Below are 15,279 nucleotides of genomic sequence, written 5' to 3'. Positions count from 1 at the left end.
GGACATGTTGTCTCGCGATGTTCCGCTAACAAAGAGTGCCTTTTGACTTTTGCTTTATCGCAGACTGAAATCCACCAGAGGCTACAAACAGAACTAGACCTTCACAAAAAAACATGTTTATGTGCCTTGTTAAGTCACCTTCTCGTTCATATTACCTCAATTCACATTCTATTCAATTTTTCTGCTCTTTTAAGGGTTAAAGTGTTGAGTAACAGAAAGTGACTCGCTTCTGTGAGAAGAGAAAAAAGATGCATGACCTGGTGCTTGCATGCATGCGTGTAAAAGAAAACACATTACCCTGAGCCATAGTTTAAAAAAACAAACCGGACACAAAATGAACGCAGAAATGCACCATTGGGGGGGGGGGGTGGCGGGGGAATCTTGTCGTCTTAGGCTTTCTTTGCCGAAAAATCCCAAGAAAAACAGGCCCTCTGCCATTGTATGTTTTTGCATTGCTTCTGCTACTCTTTGCCGTCCGCAGCCTCGCTTGCGCTTCCCTTTGTATTTGGGGCAGGATTAAATATTTAACACCGAGCTAATGAGGGCCATGCCCGTCGAGCTAGGCTGAGATGCGCATAATGACATGTGTCCCAGCATGAAAGGCCGAGAGTGTGGGATCCGCCGGATCACTTTTTCAAAAGGCCCTGGTGAGCGAGGCGAAGCTCATTTTCAAAGTTATTTTTGTAGCGCGGAACCACGTGGGAATTCCTTCATTTCTGGGGTGTGTATGTGTGTGTGTGTGTGTGTTAGGGGACGGACTAACGTGGAACGACGTTTAAAAAAACGGTAACAAATCTAGAGGCAGGGAAAAGACAGAATATCCAAAGTTATTGGAAAGTCAGGTGGCCTCGCTAATGACACGGTGCAATCCGCAGTACTTTTAGCAAAGTTCACATGTAAGAGGTTTTATGCGCTGAGATGAATGAAGTCTCTGGTGCCCCTTTCACCGCCAGCAGCGTGTGCAATAATGGAATAGGATCAGAATTTTTTGCCTTTAGAAGTCTTTTTGTGGAAGAAATAACAGCGGTCATAACGAAGCTGTTCAAAAATTATTGCAACACTTCTTTGTCTTCTGTTCCTTCGGCTTGTCCCGTTAGGGGTCGCCACAACATGTCATCTTTTTCCATCTAAGCCCATCTCGTGCATAGTCCTCACTAACACCCACAGTCTTCATGTCGTCCCTCACTCAGCATTGCTCTGTATTGTTGACCCCAAGTATTTGAAGTCATCCACCTTCGCTATCTCTTCTCCCTGGTGCCTCACTCTTCCCCCTCAACCCATCTCATTCACGCACATATATTCTGTTTTACTTCGGCTAATCTTCACTCCTTTCCTTTCCAGTGCATGCCTCCATCTTTCTAATTGTTCCTCTGCCTACTCCCTGCTTTCACTGCATATCACAATATCATCTGCGAATATCATGGTCCAAGGGGATTCCAGTCTAACCTCATTTGTCAGCCTATCCATTACCACTGCAAACAGGAAGGGGCTCAGAGCTGATCCCTGATGCAGTCCCACCTCCAAAAAGTATTGCAACACTGAAGCACACAATATTACAGTGAAAGCTTAAAGTAAATTGTCATAATTCTTGCAGGCAAACATGCAGCCCCATTTCAAGTTTGAATGGCATTAATCATAGATTAAAGTCATCTAGAGGCCCCATTGGTTAGAGCATTGGTTTGGTAAACCAGCGGTTGTGAGTTCGTATTCCAATGGGGCCTCTACTCCCCAATATGGGTTGCGTCAGGAAGGGCATCCGGCGTAAACACTACCAAACAAATATGAGTGTTCATCTGAGATGTTACGCTGTGGCGACCTCTAACGAGGCAAACTGAAAGAAATGTACTATAGATTAAAATCATCTGGAATCCCCGCAAGGTCAGCTATTTATTTATTTATTTATTTATTTTTATTCATCCATCCATTGTCCGATCTTCTTATCCCGCATTGCTCATGCATCCCCGAAATTGTTGTAACATTTAGTCCCATTACTTCAGTATTGATGATTTTAATGGGTATGCGCTCTAATTAATTGGAGTCAATGGATTCAGCCTCGATTGCGCGTAATGCCGCACTCATTGGAGGTTAAAAGCTGTAATGGTGACACCAAAGTGCCAATAGTGCCGTATTTTATTGGCGTGGACGTACGTGTGCTTTTAACACTGTTGTGGGGGCAGGCAGGGAAAAGCAGTCATCACAGTCACAAGTTCGCTTATTGGACACATGGCAGCAATAAGTCTTGCTTCGAAGTCAAGCATTAATTATTTGGCAGGAAGCTTCAAGCTCATCAACGAGACTCCTATCAATGCATGATGTACTCTGTACTCTCCGAAGGTGGGGAAAAGTAGACCACCAGTGGGGTGAATTATCAATAAACAAGGGCTACCTCATTTGTGTCCAAGTGCCATTTATTTTTTTTAAAGGAGGAGGAAAAAAAAAAAAGGGTGGACGAGGAAAAATTTTGACATGTTCATCCATGTGTAAGCGCCAGACCAAATAGGGCATTGTCCTTGTATCAGTGGCAGCCTTGGCCAGTCATGTTTTCCCGCCCGCCATCCCCTCATTTGTCCCGTCCGTGTTCATTTTAACAGATGAGTGCCCACAAGTCATCTGTGCAGTCTGGCTTTTACGTCTCTTGTTACAGCAGCCGTGCCAAAACCCTCGCACCGAACATTTAAACACATTTCAAAATTAAAAGCTTCTTAAAGCTTAAACATTCAAACACCGTCTTCCTTTACATGTCTGAAAGCCAGTAAATCATGTATAATGTTACATTATGCAATATGCAAACTATCCATTATTTTCCAATTGGTTTCTTTTTTTAGTCTTGCAAAAATTCGGTAACTTCTACATGCTTATTCGTGTGGTTACTTAAATCTGTACAAAACATCCATCAATCTACCCATTTTCTTTGCTGCTTATCCTCAAAAAGGTCATGGGGAGTGCTGGAGCCTATTGACCCAAATGCAGGACCTAGAGACAGAGGCATAATGTTCAACATAGTTTATTCCAGAAACTGGGTCCTACACGGTGTAGCAGTCCGACAAGGCAGAGGTACAGAAACGTGATGCTAGGCGGGATCCAAAAGACAGACAGCAAGGTCTCATGACTCTGGGGCAAACTAACAAACTCAATAAGACAGGATCAAACTGAAGGGCACAGAATCGCTGTGGCTAAGGTTACTCTAACCTACGCGTAGAAGCGGAAAATCCCATGGGCAGTGAATTCATCTCACTAACTCAAGGCAATGAACTGGCAAATGCCAGTGACAAAAACTCCAACTTTAAATGCCTGTTTAATTACAGTCCCAATGTGAGACAGCTGTGAGTGGTGACAGGTGTCACCGCCCAGAGCAGTGGCCAAGCCTTGCTCATGACACCTATCCCAACTGTCAATGGGCAGGAGGCGGGGTACACCCTGAACTGGTCGCCAGCCAATCGCAGGGCACATAGAGACAAACAGCCGCACTCTCAATCACACCTCGGGGCAATTTAGTGTCCAATTAATGTTGAATGTTTTTGGGATGTGGGAGGAAAACGGAGTGCCCGGAGGAAACCAACGCAGGCACGGGGAGAACATACAAACTCCACACAGGTGGGTCCGGGATTGAACCCGGAACCTCAGAACTGTGAGGCCAATGCTTTACCAGCTGACCCACCGTGCCGCCCTGTACAAAACAAACCAAAAAAAAAAAAAAAAAAAAAAAAACAGAAGCCTTGTCTTTAAAAATGTTAAACCTCAGTCATATGAGCTTTGGTCTAGTTTATTTTTGACCAAAAAAAAAAAAAATATTGTATCCCCCCCTCCCCATTTAAAAATATGTTTTGTGGCAATCACAAGTCCAACATCTGGTTGAGAGACGTCAGTAATCAGGGAATGAAAATAATCTGTAATCTTGCTTGAAATGAGGGGAAAATGAAATATTTGTGGTTAACCTTCAGACACGGGCTCAATGTGTGTACAGAGAGCACTAAATCTGACTCCGCATCAAAAAATTCGGCTTTGAACATGACTTTGGTCAGCATTCAGTATCAACGTAAAGCGTAAGTCATTTAACACCTGCCACATAGACGGTAATAACACAATATTGACCTTATTTTTCAGGTTGTTCACTTCAAAGAAAAGGGTGGGGGGTGGGGGGGGAAGCGTATAAATCATGCTTTCATATCGACGTGAAACTTTGTTATGATGCTGAATTCCTGCGTAATGTGGTGCCAGAAATGGCGGCTTATACCTTTTAATGACTGCTTATTTTGGCAGTAACAGCCAGAGTGTATGGAAAGGGGGAAAAAATATGGCAAATAAATATCAAATCTAGTATTTCATTTTAACAGGCAAAGCAGGCAAAAAAAAAAAAAAAAAAAAAAAAAACCTCACCTTTGCACTTTCATAGTTGCGAGATAATGCTCAGATGTTGTTTTGAATTTTAGCTGTATTTTTTAATACGCTGTATACAATAAAATGCCTTTCTCACACTTTTTTTCACGATAAATCTGACTTAAAATGATGTAATCATATCCAGATTGTATGTGTATTGTGGAAGATGTGCCAGCTGGCCATGTGCATCCATCATTCTCTGGAAAAATTAAACAATAAACAGGGCTTGTAAATGATGTTCGTACAGATTGTCACACCGCTAGACACCGTCTGAAATAAGTGATTAACGCGCCGGCATTTTTCTCGGCAAATGATTTCCGCAGGTACTATTAACGTGGAAGTTTCACCAGATGCTGGGAACACCCCAAGTCATAAAAACAAGTAAGATCAGAAATTAAGTTATGCGTAACGGTGTGGAGTGACACAAGGAAAAAGTATTGAAGACGCCAACTGGTATTCATGTCATACTTTGTACAGAAGGCTTTGTTAGCAATGACAGTTTCAATATGCCTCCAATGTGAGAAAGTAGTGTCATAGATTGATCTTGTCTGATTTTTTGGGGCCAATCGTCCACGCAAGCACTCTTCAAATCTGGAAGGTTCCGTGGGCTTCTTTTATGGCGCTTGAGTTTCAGTTCTTTCCATGGACTTTAGGTTGGATTCGAGTCAGGCGATTGGCTGGGCCATTCTAGTGGCTTTGTTTTTTATTTTTATTTTACTTTTTTGTCTTGATACTCAGTTGTTGGTTTCCTTGATTTATATATTTTGGATCATCATTCTGCTGATACATCCAGCCACGTTTTATTTCCATCATCTTTGTAGATGACCAGTCCCATTTGATGAAAAGCAGCCCCACACAATCACGTTTTCACCTCTGAACTTCACTGATGGTATGGTGGTGTTCGGGTGATGTGCAATGCCACTTATACTCCAAATGTGGTGTGCATTACATTATCCAACCAGTTTGATTTGGCTTTCATCAGACCAAACTATACAGTATTCTCCCAATTTTTAACTGGCTTGTGTCAATATTGTTCGGCAAGCTTTTCAACGAACTCCCCCCCCCCAATCAATCATCAATGGGGTCTTGCATGATGAGCCTACATACAGATTGTGGCAGCGGAGTACATTACTCAGTTTTACTTGTGCCAGCAGTAGCTGTCCAGTTCTGTTTGATGCGCTCCACAAGTGGTCCTTAGCTCTAGGAGAAATCTTCTGATTCTTCTTTTCTTTCCTCTGTCAGAAGCACCTGATCAAAGCACATCTACAGTGGTATGATCGGCTTTCCACTTGCGTATTATGGGCCCAACCGTACTCACTAGAACATTGAAAAGCATAGCTATGCGCCTGTAACCACTGTCACCGTGATGTTTTACAACAAGCTGAAGTAAAACAGAACATATGTGCGTGAATGAGAGGGGTGGAGTGGGAAGAGTGAGGCTACAGGGAGAAGAGATAGCGAGGGTGGACGACTTCAAATACTTTGGGTCAACAATACAGAGCAGAGAGAGAGAGAGAGCAGAGTTCGATGGTTTGGACATGTTCAGAGGCGAGAGAGTGAGTATATTGGTAGACGGTTGCTGAAGATGGAGCTGCCAGGCAAAAGAGTGAGAGGAAGACCAAAGAAAAGGTTGATGGATGTTGTGAGGGAAGACATGAGGACAGTGGGTGTTAAGAGAGGAGGATGCACGAGATAGGCTTGGATGGAAAAAGATGAGACGCTGTGGTGACCCCTAATGGGACAAGCCGAAAGGAAAAGAAAAAGTTTGCGATGGGCTTGAGACTCCTTTGCTTTTGACTATCATGAGATTTTTCTTGACTCACACCTTGCAATGACATCTTTAAAGGCCAGCCTTTCAGACTGACCCAGCTGATACTTATTTGCACTGACAGGGGGAAAGATTGCTGTTTTTTTTTTTTTTTTTTTTTACATTTTAGTTGCCTTGACTTTCTTTGCCTTCTGCACCTTCCTTTCTTCGTGTTCAATACTCATTTCACATTAGAGCACAACTTAATTTTCGATCTTATTTATCTTACCTTCTCTATATTTATGGATGACTTCCCAAGATCTGACGAAAATAAATAGCACCTTTTGGAAATATATTTAGTGAGGCAAAATTGTGTTCTTAGATACTAATTTCCTCCGTTGTATATAAAAAGCACAACCAGACAGTCCTTTCTTGCATTTCTTTCTGCCCTTTTGTCACAGTTTTTCTTTTGACAAAGTGAGATATTGTCGCCGCCTGATTATCCAGTGAAAGGAAGCTGATTTTACTCAGAAATTATTCCCAGTCTTGTGTTGATCTGTGAAAATTGTGTACATGTGGCGGTCGGAAGAACGATGTTATTAATATCATCTTGAGGAAGAGGTTTTCGGTTTTCTGTTCAAACGCCACGCTGCTTGGTTAATTCCACCAGGGAAAGGAGTGATATATTGTCATGAAGTGTCCGTGCTGGTGGTAATTTATTCTCCCCTGTCGCGATTGATCAGTTGGAACTGCCCCGGAATGCAAATGTCTGAGAATGTTCATTCCCCCTGAACCAGAACATAGCGTGTTAATTAACAAGCAGACAGACAAACATTTTGTCCACTTCCCTTTGCGGTTGTCGTGACAAAACCGCCACGCAATGAAGAGTAGTACTGCATTCTGATCATGTGCAAAACTCCCCTCTAACAACCAGAAAGTGGCCCGTTCACATATGGACGTGCCAACTCGGACAAATTGCTTTTGTTGAAACTTCAACCATGGTGAATGTCTGTTGTCAGCTTGTCCGGTCTGGAGTCCAGATGTGCTTGACCAACACTTCTCCAGAGAATTTTTAACTTTGACCATAGGTGACTCATTACACACATCTCTGTTGAATAATACTTTAGAATAATTTAGTTGGCTACTGGTCTTGATCTTGAGACTGATCTCAATTTTGCTTCTTCTTGATCTCAACTGCTACACCACAGTCTTACATCCTCTAGCATTAAACAGACAGTTTGGGGCAAACTAATGACATTCTCAGTTCATTCATTCTTCAGTGGTGCAAAACTGCCCAGCACAATTTGTCTCGGTGATTCAGCGGGACAAAATATTACCAATGGCTGCATGTACATTGTAACTCGTTTGTCACTGAAAACTGCAGTCAGTCATAGAACTATTTAAACTGAGCACTTTAAAAAAAAAAAAAAACAGAAGCTATGATACAATGTTTTCTGCTGGGTCGCAATAAATTGTGCGTTATATTCACGGGGGTTTATGCCATGGATTTGGTAATAAGTTAGACCCAAAAGCAGAGGGAAGTGAATGGATAGTTAAAAAAAAACGATGTTTATCCGGCAATCATTTGGTCGGAGGCCGATTTAGCTGCTGGCGGGTTTCCTGATCTACATGTTTTTGCTTTAAAAGGCCTGACCCCCAGGCTTTTTAATGCATTAATGATGCACACACTCATAGCTGGGGTGGTGGGATTTGGGTTGGCTATGCAGGAGCAGTGCCCGGCAACCCCTCCACCCCGTTATCCCCATCCTCGCGGACCAATCCAGGGACATCACTGATGAGATGGGACAGAAAAGGCCAGGGCAGGATATGGTAAATGAGTACTGCAGTACTAGTGATAAGTGGTTTGGTGGATGCTTTATGGTGTCTTAACCACCTGTGAGAACCTAATATAACCTGTTGTTAATGGTCCAAACACAAACTATTAAAGCTGAAATCGTGTCGATGAAAGTTATTAGTGAATTTGCAGCTATCCAGCGGGTCCATCCCCCAAGGGACCTACCTTTCCCCATCTAAAATAATGGGCATTTTGGGAGATTTTCAATTATTAAACACTCTCTGAAAATTTTTTTTAGTCATACATTTATGTAATCTCTTTGAAACTGATTCCATTCCTATGGCACCTTAGCAACCTGATTTTGTATGCAAGTCAGAACACACAGACTGTGTACTTTAAAGTCAATTAGTGTAAATATTTGTTTGAAAAACATTTCTGAACCATGAATATAAAAGAAACTGGAAAAATTCCTTACCTCTCCCCCTTGTTTGACTTAGCTTCTTATTTTCTATGCGAAAATTGTTCCAGTGAGTGATGCAGCAAAGTTTTTCTCATTTCCAGTTTTGAAGGATGACCTCCTTGGCTTTTTCAAGACACCGTATAAGGAGCCGATGGAAGAAAAATGGGCTGTGCGTCACCAGAGGAAAGCGATTACTTTGGTAAGCAGCAGCAACGTTTTTAGCACCAAAAGAAATATAGTACACGATATTGCAAAAGTGCAAACCTAAATACAAATAAAGTTTTGATGTAATGTTAAATGTAAATAAAGGTTCAGTTTTCATAGATGCTAATGATGCACAATTTTTGGCCAAAACATAATGACTGAAGACTTTGGGGTGACGAAGTGCCGGAGGTGAGTGGTTCAGAAATCTTTACCTCTTGGATTGGGAGATTCTCCATCTCCATCATTTTTCTGAGATGTCCATAGCGAACAGGAACACTCAGCAACAAGTTGTCAAATTGCACACGTTGAAGCATGGATGGGGATGTTTTCAGACTGGCCGGAAGTTTAAAAAATATACGCGCATGCGCATTAATATACGTGCGTGCGCATTTATCACAAGGACACATTTCATTACACTGGTCTAACAAAGCATTGTTGAAAGTTAATTCCGTTGAGGCGAAATGAAAATGTCTTTTAGCACGACATCCAGAGTTTTGTCTGAAACCATTAAACATTTAGAAGGTGATAATAAACAAAGGTACGTGGAAAAATTAGAGACACTTGACATAGAATATCCATATTTAATGACGAAGTCGATGTTTTTGGCGATAAGAAATTTGACTGTTAATTCCTTCAACTTGTTTTGGACAACTGGATCTACACATTTATCTGGTCAGTAAGTCGTCGAGATTCACACAAGAGTTTGACAGCGGAGAAAAGTCTGGACACATACAAATATTTAGTTGCAGGATCTGTTCTCAATCAGGAATAAATCCCATGTAGTGATGGACCCACTCATATTTTTTTCAATACAAATACCAATATTTACATAAATGACCCCTGGTTTTACACAAACTCGCATTCATTAACTATGACTGGGGGAAAAAAATTAGGACAGGGAGGCGTCTCCTCTGTACACGGAAGGCCACACGCTTACCTCCGTAACACTCTCTGTGATAGACTGTCATGAGCAAGAGGGGAGTGGCCAGGCAACTGCTCTGGGCGGTGACACCTGTCACAGCTGTTTAACATTCGGACCGGACAGGCATTTAAGTTGAAGTTCTACGCATAAGTTAGAGTAACCCTAGTCACAGCGATTCTGTGCCCTTTAGTTTGATCTTGTCCTGTTGAGTGTGTTAGTTTTCCCAAGAGTCATCGGACATTGCTGTATGTCTTTTGGATCCGGCCTAGCTTTGCGTTTCTGTGCCTCTGCCTTGTCTGACTGCTACAAAGTTTCCGGAATAAACCACGTTGAACATTATGCCTTAGCCTCGAAGTCCTGCGTTTGGGTCTGCCCCCGTACCGGAGGTTCGTGACACAGACGTTTTATTTATTTATTCAAATGAGTCAATTTGGCATTATAGATATTAATTGGTTATTTGAGGTTAAGAATAATTCCTGCCTGAAATGAAGCGATTGCTATACAGGCGTGCGTATTTGCTTGGGGACCATCCATCACGTTTAATTGCCGAAATCTATCCATATTTTCTGGTCTTTTCAGCTGGTATTCCATAGAACGAGCTTGAATATCTGTCTTGTCTGTTGTGACAACTAACACCACAACAGGTCTCGGGTATTGTAAATATTTTCCTCTGGTTCAATCTCTCCCACAATGTGGAGCAGCTCTGTTTGACCGGCAATATGGCGCCGTGAAAATGGTGACGTTATGTACACGAGCTCTATACCACCATGAGGAATATCACGTCTCATGTCATTTTTAATGAATGGATATTAGTCTCTCATATTCTGCAGACGAGAACGCTGCATGAATGTCACAGGAGGGAGCGATAGAGTGACTTTTTTTTGACAGATGTAATAAATGAATGGGGTTTGACGGAGAAAGCACCAGCAACCACTAATTGTCATGATGCCGGAAATGTGATATTTAATTAGGTATTACTTAAAAATCCTGCAAATAATATGAGTAACCCAAACCAGATGGCAATAACTAAAAAAAGTATTGTGTAAGCATACATGCACTTTACATTTTAAATAGAGCGCTATCATCATGTTTATTTTTGTAATCCATTTGCACAAATACGTTTTGCTGGACAATTTCCAGGATAAAATACATATATTTTTAAACTTACATGCATATTTTCAGTGTTTATACACAGTCATGTTTTTAACTTTTATACATGACACATTACACAAATAACGGCCTCATTTTTATTTTCAGCTGTCTTATTACTTTAAAAAAATGTGAATGTTTACACAAACAATGTCCTGTGGTCCTTTCGCTGGGCTTCTACTTGCAAGTCTCACGCCCATTTGTGAGCAAAGGAGGGATGGATATTTTTGATTTTTCCAGACGTCTGGAAATAATTTGATGTCTTGTTGTGCTGAGCGCAATTTGGTAAGCATTCCAAATCAGATTATTGATTTGAGTGGTCGTGCTTGCCTTTTTGTAAACGCAGCCGACTTTATGAGTTAAGCGGCGATTACTGTCAAATGTTGTCAGGCAGCTGTTGTTTACCTCCACTGATGGCAAGAAACGATGGAGCTAACTCGTGTCTAGTAGCGTAACCCGTCACTCCCACACCAATAGCCGTTTAATATGATTTATGGAAAGCACATGCTCTTCGTAATTAAAAAAAAAAAATCCAACATTCCTGTCCTCATGACAAACAGTTAAGAGCACACACTGTAAATCTGATTATCTATCTGCACCAGTTCTGCCAAGAGTCAGTTTTAAAACAATAATGGTCATACTGATTCAAAACTCCCCCCCCCCCCCCAATCCCGAGCAATGTCAATATTTTTGGAATATTTACTGAAGCACCAAAGGATGCAAAACGGTCCTTTCGCTGCTGGAAGCTCGGACTGGAGCTTCCCGTGCGACGGGAATCACCCACCGTATTTCATTTCCTGTTTGAGAAACTTCAAATCTTCAAATCAAATTTTACAATTGTGGGATAAGCTTCATGCAAGAACATGTATCGGAAAAGTACATCATCACTAACAAAGCATATTTGTTGTTTTTGATCTTGATACAAGTTATATTGAATAGATGTTTACATTCAAAAAAAGAATTTTTGTCACGGGGCAAGTTGGACTTCCAGACTTTTTTTTTTCCAGACAATACAAAACATAATAGAGAAATGCCACATGCTTGTGATTATTCCTTGAAAATCCGCCCTGCTGTCAACAAGTCTCTTTCATGATTGGACACAGTTGACGAAACGAAACCTTGAGACAGAGCCTTAATTCTGCAGGCCATTCAAAGTAATAGTGTTCTTGTAATCGAGTTAACTGATTCGATTTGAGATGGTCCTGAGAGATGGAGCATTTGTCAAACACGGGTGTAGGGAACATGGCGAGAGAGGGAGAGAAATTCAAGGTGATCCAAGCTGGGGGGAGTGGATGAGGGGGGTGGCTTCCAGCTCCAGTTAAGAACTGCCAGACTTACTGCATTAACCTGCAGAAGACCTTTCAAATTGTCTCGATGTGGGCCAGGGAAATGAGCTCCCCACCACAGCGCGCTACAAATGGATCACTAGTGTAAGATAGAAGCCACAAATTGGTTTGTGTTGCGTGAGGTAATAAAGCACTCAATTAAATACAACATCACAGCGAGGTTCAAAGAAACCTCAGTGGAGATGCTTCAGAAACATTAAACCAACTTGAACTGCTTCAACGCTAACTAGGAACTGCAGGAGTTCACCGGCAAGAAACTGGACTTTTGAATTGAAAGAGTGCCGGTGCTGACAAAATAAATAGCAGCGAGTTGCCGGAGGGATGCTCGTCGACTTCCCGAGTACTGTTGAGGTTCCCTCTCAAGGTACTAAACAACCTCAAGCTCTGAGTCAGTTCAGGTCTCTTGGCTGGTGGCCAGGCGGACTTAGGCAGTGGAAAGGTGGATGGGAATCTGGTATGCAAGACATTTGTATTTTTACCACCATGTATAAAAGGTTAGTCGTGTATATAAATTCCACACACCTTTGTTCAAAAGCCAGGGGTTTGTGCTATATAAAAAAAAAAAAAAGACCAAGATTATCACCATTGGTTATCGTATGGTATTGGACTGGACTCAGGAAGTAGATGACAGTTGTTTACTTGGGGGTACTTCAGGGTTTGTGTATCCGAGACCTGATTCCTGAATCTGGCAGGATTATATGCAGGCAGTGCTGAGTGAGAACAGGTCTGAGGGCGTTTATGTGTGTGTGTGAGCGCCACCAAAGTTCCAAAAAGGAATTGCAAAGCATGGATCGTGACACAGCTTTTTCCAACAATAATATGACCTGTAACATGTGCCACCATTTAAAGTGTTTAGCCCCAACCTAAAGTTCATGAGTGGGCTTTGGCTAACATTTTGTTGTTGTTTGTTGTTCAGGTTTTCTGGTAACACAGACTGCAATATGAAAGTTCACAATTCTTTTCACCTTGTCTAAGGCCCCAGTTCCAGGTGATGGAAAAACAGCCCAATAACATGATATTCCCCCCACCAGCAGCAGTTATAAAGCTTTATGGGTTTATGGCCAAAAAATTTCAACTTTGGATTCATTGGATCAAACCACAATCTCCCAAACATAGATCGGAACATGTGTCATGGTTGAATGAAAGCAAGGTTGAACCCATTGGTCATAATTCCAAAAGGTACATTTGGTGCAAGCGCAACTTTGCCCCTTACAAAAAGAACACCCTACCTTCAGTGAAATATGGAGGTTCCCGCATTGTGCTTTGAGGCTGTTTTACTTCAGTTGGAGCTGGAACCCGAGTCAAAACAGAACCAGTTACATTTCCAAATACCAGCCAGTGTCAGCACAAAACCCTCAGTGTCATGCTCCTGGCTTCCTGCCCAGGTTGGGCGTGGCTAGCCAATTAGTCAGCGCTCACCTGCACCTTGTCCCAGCTGATGCCTCCCAGTATATATAGGACCCGGGGGACGACTTGTCCACCGCCAGATCGTCGTCCTTGATGCCTCGTTCCCGCACTCCTGTTTGCCTGACTTCTGCTCTCCGTGTACTGACCCACGCCTGTCCACTGACCACCCTCGTTTCCTCTGCACTGTCTGCTTGTCTCTTGAGTCGTGCATTTGGGTCCACCCTCGAGCCCCGTTCATGACACTCAGGAGACAAAAAAAAAAAAGTCAGGAAAATCTTACTTGAGAAACCAGAATTTATTTGTGGTTAATCAGAAGCAATTTAAATGGTGGTAGGTGAGTGATGACTCCCATTTTATTCTTGACAGAGCCGTGTCCAATTTATAAGTTCGTATGCACGCTTGTTTAACCGCATTATTTTTACTTTCCCTCTCAAAAATAAAAAGAAAATAGTGCAGAATAGTGCAGGTCCGTTGGTGGACTGGTGTGTTGAAGCCACGGAACGCTTGGACAACACCTAAAATGTGTCAAAGAGCAATCCAGCCCTCTCTTATGTGCAAATGAATACATGGAGTCCTCGGGTTAAGATGGTCTTGACCTAAGACGTTTCGACTTTACAACGCCCGTCCCCCGTCCGCCATTTTGTCTGGCTAATGCTTGTCCGTGTTTGTGCGCCGGGAGGATCTTCACATTTTTTGCCCTCCTTTTTAGACATTATCGCCCCCAAAGAAGAAAGCTGTCTTTTAGCAATGCTTCTGCAACCAAAAGAAAATCCATGACCATGGAAAAGAAGCTCAAGATCCTAAAAGATTGGAGAAAGGAGAGACACCACCAAGGGTTCAGTCGTTCGACCGTGGTGACAATTATAAAAGACAAAGCCCGTATTTTAGCGCATGTGAAGGGTTCCGATCCTCAGTCGGATACAATGATCACAAAACAAGTTTCTTTGATACTTGTCGAGATGGAGAGGATTGAGGACCAGGTTCCTTCGCAGTAGCAAAGCACAGCCTCTCGTTTTTCTCCATCCACCTCTCAGCAGTAATGCTAAGTACACCATCTTTTTTTATTTCAATGTATTTGTTTTTTATACAAAGTATTTTGATGTAAATTCTGACTTTAATGGTGGAATTGGACTTAAGTCGAAATTCGAGTTAAGTCGCTTCTGTAGGAACGGATCTCAGTCGTAGACCGAGGACTCCCCGTATCAGCTTGTTCAGTCCTTATTGATGGCCTACATAAAGGTGTCATTGCCAAAGTCTGAGGCAAGACACTTGTCATGATGGGTAAGCGCAAAGAAATATCTCAAGACCATCACAAATTACGTAATTGTTGCACACCATAACGATGGCTTCTTAATGTTCCCCCTGAGTGCCGTTGGGACCATAATAGTTAAGTGGAAAGCCTGCGGAACCTTCAAGAGGCCTTGTAAAGAGAGTTGATTTTGTTGTCGGTGCAAAAGTTGACTTTCATGGCAGGTAACGACGAGGCAAGACGGCCTGTAGGTCGCGATGGTAATATGAGAACTTTAATACTAAACAGACGAGGCTAAACCTTTCATTCTAACATACCTTCGCAGGCATCTGTAGGGATTTGCGAGTTTGGACCCTACTCGTGTTCACGAGTTGAGGAAGATATGAACAATGATTAGAAAAAGTTAACAGCAAATGGATTTATTACAAAGGAATGTGCAATACAGACGTTTGGTTCTTCTCTAGGTATCTGCCGCACACGAGACGTCTGTCTTCTGGCAGGATAGCTAAAGAAGAAGACAAAAGCTGCCCAGTAACACAAGGTTTTAATATGTATGGGTCCATGGTAGAAGTGACTGCCCCCCCCCCTCCCCCGCAGTCTGGTCCTGGGCTGGGATGATAACT

General features: G+C 42.3%; 1 long non-coding RNA gene across 1 annotated transcript; it reads right to left on the bottom strand.

The window, feature by feature from the left end:
- Positions 1-2,438: 2,438 nt before the first annotated feature.
- On the bottom strand, positions 2,439-13,396 carry LOC133513073 (uncharacterized). Its single transcript, XR_009798386.1, has 4 exons — positions 13,230-13,396; positions 8,796-8,916; positions 8,395-8,546; positions 2,439-2,973 (listed from the first exon to the last, which is right to left on the bottom strand). It is a non-coding gene; the product is annotated as an uncharacterized LOC133513073 (long non-coding RNA).
- Positions 13,397-15,279: the final 1,883 nt, after the last annotated feature.

The sequence above is a fragment of the Syngnathoides biaculeatus genome, chromosome 15, assembly GCF_019802595.1.
Source record: "Syngnathoides biaculeatus isolate LvHL_M chromosome 15, ASM1980259v1, whole genome shotgun sequence".
NCBI lineage: Eukaryota > Metazoa > Chordata > Actinopteri > Syngnathiformes > Syngnathidae > Syngnathoides > Syngnathoides biaculeatus.
The sequence above is the reverse complement of the archived record's forward strand: the minus strand, read 5'-3'. Positions and strand labels throughout refer to the sequence as shown.